The 4,913-nt window shown below is 42.6% G+C and overlaps 1 pseudogene; it reads left to right on the top strand.

Annotated features, from left to right (window-relative positions):
• The first annotated feature begins 727 nt into the window (after positions 1-727).
• On the top strand, positions 728-2,607 carry LOC136511264 (uncharacterized; annotated as a pseudogene).
• The last annotated feature ends 2,306 nt before the right edge of the window (positions 2,608-4,913 follow it).

Raw genomic sequence — 4,913 nt, 5'->3', positions numbered from 1 at the left:
TGTCGGCAGTGCTAGTGTTGCCACAGAGCCCCTCCCTCTGGCTTTGATTGAGTATGTTGCTGAGGATGAGACAGAAGATGTCGTAGCTAACAATGCAGAGACAGGGACTACCAAAACCAAGGCTAAGTCTAAGAGAGGTAAGGGAAGGAAAAGGGATCTCTCAGATGACGAGGAACCATGGGATGAGGATGAGGTAGAATATGTGGGTCTAAATGATGAGCATCCGTATTTATCTGATGTTGAAGAACAGCTAGAACATGAGGGGCAATCAACTGATGGTGACTGTAGTGAGTTGGATGACCTTTTTGTTGATGATGAAGCTGGATGTGAGATTGTTGAACATGTGACTGACCTAGAGAACCCAACCATTGCTCTTGGTGTCACATTTGAAGATGGAGATACTTTTAAGAGGGCAATTAGGCAGTTTGCTATTCTTAATGAGTTTGAAATTGATGCACATTATAGTGAGGCTAAAAGGTACAGAGGGTTCTGCAAGGGCAGAAGTAGCAAAAAGAAGAAGTGTAGGTGGAGGATTCATGCTTCTGAGCTGCAGGATGGCAAGACATGGCAGGTCACCATACCTGCTTTTAACTATGTAATTTACAGTTATATGTGGTGTATTGTTTGTTTCATGCCCTTGTAAGCTTATTTAGCCCTTCTTTTTTGTTGCAGATAAAAAAGCTCTATGCTAAGCATAACTGTGCTAGCACTTCCAAGCTTGACCAGAACTACATGGCTACCAACAAATGGGTCAGAGACAGAGTCATTGACATTCTTAGGGATCAACCAAATACTGGAGCTGCAGAACTAAAGAAAGATCTAGAGAAGAAGTTCAAGATCATGCTATCTTACTACGTGGTTTGGGATGGGAGAAGGTTGGCTCTAGAGCAAATAATGGGAAAGTGGAATGACAATTTTGCTGATGCTTTTAGTTTCAAAGCAGAGGTAGAGAGGACCAACCCTGGAAGCATAGTGGAGATAGAGTATGCTCCTGTTGGTAAAAAGATGAGGTTTACTAGGATGTTTATTGCATTGAAGGCTTGTGTAGATGGGTTTCTCAATGGCTGCAGGCCATTTTTAGGTGTTGACTCCACTGTTTTGACAGGAAGGTGGAGGGGTCAATTGGCATCAGCTTCAGCAGTTGATGGTCACGGCTGGCTATTTCCAGTTGCATATGGGGTGTTTGAGTCAGAGTCCGCAGATAGCTGGAAGTGGTTTTTTGAAAAGCTTCAGATTGCAATAGGCTCACCTCCTGGACTTGTGATATCCACAGATGCAGGCAAGGGTATAGATAGTGCAGTTACAGCTGTGTTTTCAAATGGAGTGGAACATAGAGAGTGTATGAGGCATCTAGTGAAGAACTTTCAGAAGAGGTATAGAGGGGCTGTTTTCAAGAAACACCTTTGGCCTACATGTAGAGCTTTTAACAAGAAGCACTATGAGCATCACTACAAGACCATGCAGAAAGCTTCTCCAAATGCAATAAAATGGATAGAGGAGAACCACAAACATTTGTGGAACAGGTGGAGATTCTCACCGGATAGCAAGTGTGACTATGTCACAAACAATATTGCAGAGACATTTAATAGTTGGATCAGAAAGGAGAAAGCACAACCAGTCATCCCACTGATGGACAGGATAAGGCAGATGATCATGGAGAAGCATGACCTTAGAAGAAGGTTATCCAACAAGATGATAGACAAGATCCTTCCTCATGTAACTAAAGATCTGAATGCAAAAAGCAGAAACCTGAACTATGTCATTCATAGAGGACACAACAACACAGCTGAGATTCAAGGCACAACTAAAGAGCTGAAGACCTGGAGACACACTATTGATCTAGATAATAGAACATGTAGTTGTAATAGGTGGCAGATCACTGGGCTCCCCTACACTCATGCCCTTTGCTTCATTAACTCACTGAGAAACAAGAGTGCAGAGGACTATATTGATGACTACTACTCTGTTGATGTGTTCAAGAAGGCATATGCCAGAATTGTAATGCCTATGACAGATAGGAACCAATGGCCCAAGGTAGACATGGGTTTCAAACTGTGCCACCAATCCTAAAGAGGGCAGCTGGCAGACCTAGAACAAGAAGGATGAAGGGTGCAGAAGAAGGAGGGAGAACCAGTGGAATGAGACAGTGCAAGAGGTGTGGACAATTTGGTCACATGATGAAGACTTGCAATGAGACAGTGTATGATAGTGATGCTCCACCTCCAGCCGCACCTAAGCCAAAAAAAGAGAGGAACAAAAAGACAAAGGCTGCAAGCACTGCATCAACCCAACAATCCCAAACTAGAGCATGTTCCATCACCATTACAGCCCCACTACCAACCAATAGTCCTACAGGCAACACTAGGAGGTTACATATCTCACTACCCTTGAACTTGTAACAATTTGCTTCTACTGTACTAATGTCTTTCATTTGTTAACAGTCGCAAGAGGAAGATGGAAAGAGATAGTGCAGAATCCACTGATGGACAGAGTACAAAGGGAGTGAATGGAAAAAAGGCAAAACAATGCAAGGGAGACAAGGTGCAGCCGAAGAAAGATCTGGGCAAGGCCAAGAAGCAGCTGGTGATGGATGTGCTTGTTGAGTGAAATAATTGCAAGTGTAGTGTTTGCAACCTGCTGATGATGCTTTTGGAAGATGACTTCTAATGTTGTCTAGAACTATGCTTTTGTAGCCTTTGTAATGTAATCAACCATAATTGGCCTAAATTCAGACTTTTCGTTGTTATGTGACTTGGCTATAAGCCAAACTTGAAGGCTTGAATTCAGACTTGTCGCTGTTATGTAACTTGGCTCGAAGCACATAAGGGAGACATAAGCTCCAGTTATAAACTAAAAGTTCATACAGGATGCCTACATTAACTCTGACAAATCAATGCTCACTTCACTAACACCACCAAGAGAAGTAGCACTACAATGAACATAATTGCTAGACCTAAAACAAGCAAACGATCGCCTATCTTGTCGATGTTGCTCCCTATTGACTGATTGCCATCAACAATTTTCTTCAAAGCGGCATGTGCATCCTTCATAGATGCGGTTGTGCTTTCTAACAGGGTAGTGCATCCTCCAATTGATTCCTTCAAAGACTCCATGGCTTGAATCAGCTCCTGAGAGGACATCCTTGGATCCATGGCTTGAGTCAAGCCCAGAGACGGCGACCCTCTACCGATCTTTGAGAAACATCGTGGAAGCTTGGATTTGCCGATGAGGTACTCAATGTATTGGTCCTCCCACATGTAGAACTAACAAAAGAAGATGAGGAACAATGCTCAGATGAAATCGGCCATACAACTACATCAATAGGCGGATAAAATTGCAGATCTACCAACTTACATGGTTAATTAGAGGACACTTGTAGAACCTCTGCCCAAAGCTCTTGTCCTGCTTCGACACTAGGCCAATCAACTGAGCTCCACACTTGCTGCAATCGACCAGGGGAAAGTTGCTTGTGCCATCCCTAAATGCGTCCAAAGATGGCGCGCTCGAGGCAGCCTCTGTCTTCGAGCTCGAAGCCATCTTCCCCTCCTGTCGGTGCATCGAGTGCTAGGGTTTCACGGGACAAGAGCGAGAGAGAGAAGAGAGGAAGACGACCGACTGGGGAAGAAGAAGACGGTGTGGGGGATGAGGCAGCGACCGGGTTGGGTCGCACCACTTGACTCAGCCAGGGGCAAACTCGTACAGTCACCTAATGTTCTCTGTCCAAAACAAGGGAAAATGATTGTTTACTGCGCGCGGTGTGTTACAACAAAGGAACATGAATTCGCAATGTATCTCAGCCAATAACGCAGTTGGCGGTGTGCCGCAGCCAAAACAACGTTTTTCTAGTGTGCCAGCCCAAAATTTCCCTTTCTATTTCTATTTGAAAAAAGATACAACAAATATAAATCCTTTTTTAGTCATGGCCTCGCTAGCTCGTTTGTGTTGGGTTGGACCTACACACTTTGGGCGGCCTTTCTTCTTTAAAATGAGTACATGAACGGCTTTACTAGTACCTTCATTCGAAATTATAGATATTTCGGAATTTTTAATACGTTGCATTTATTATGTACTATTTAATCATAGTGTATATCTAAGTGCATAGAAAAAACTATATCTATAACTAAAATATATGAATTGTCAACATCTACTCCGCAGGACCAAAACACTCATGCGATCCATATCCGGGTAGCAAATAATCACCACATGGAGACACTGGAAGGCAAGTAAATAAAATGGAATAAAACTCACTGAATCACCGGCATGCAAATAATCACCGTATGGAGACACTGGAAGGCAAGTAAAAAATGAAATAAAACGAAAAGAGAATTATGGGAAGAGAAACAAATTTATTGGAATATCACCACGCAATGATCATGATCGTGATCCAAATCTCGTTCATCGTCCTTCGCGTTGCGTGTTGACAACAAATACTTTTTTCCAAAAAAATGAATTGTTGCCATGCCTCATGCGGGCTAGAATATTGTAAGTTCGATTATACATGTTTTTGGCAAGACATAACATGGATAAATTCAATTCGATGCCTAGCAATAAATTTTCATCCTTTGAGGCAACTGATGTCTGTCGTAACTTTCAGACAACAAGCTACAAGCCTAGCTTTTATTTCAGATTCATTACGATAATGGCCCCGTTCGGCTGGTCTGAAGTTTGGCTTGTTTGGCTTCTTTTTCCAGCCGGAACAGTGTTTTTCTCTCACAACATTTCAGCCAGAACAATGTTTTTCAGCCAATTTCAGCCAAGTTTCAGACCAGCGAACGGGGCCAGTGAATATGTTTCTTGACATTATCATGATATAATACACGTGAAAAATTAAATTGATATATTCTTGATTTTGACTTGGCTAACAAACATCTCATTCAATTTATGTTGCACCCGTTGCAACGCACGAACACTCA

This window comes from Miscanthus floridulus, chromosome 16, assembly GCF_019320115.1.
Source record: "Miscanthus floridulus cultivar M001 chromosome 16, ASM1932011v1, whole genome shotgun sequence".
Taxonomy (NCBI): Eukaryota; Viridiplantae; Streptophyta; class Magnoliopsida; order Poales; family Poaceae; genus Miscanthus; species Miscanthus floridulus.
This window is presented reverse-complemented; position numbering and strand designations above follow the sequence as displayed.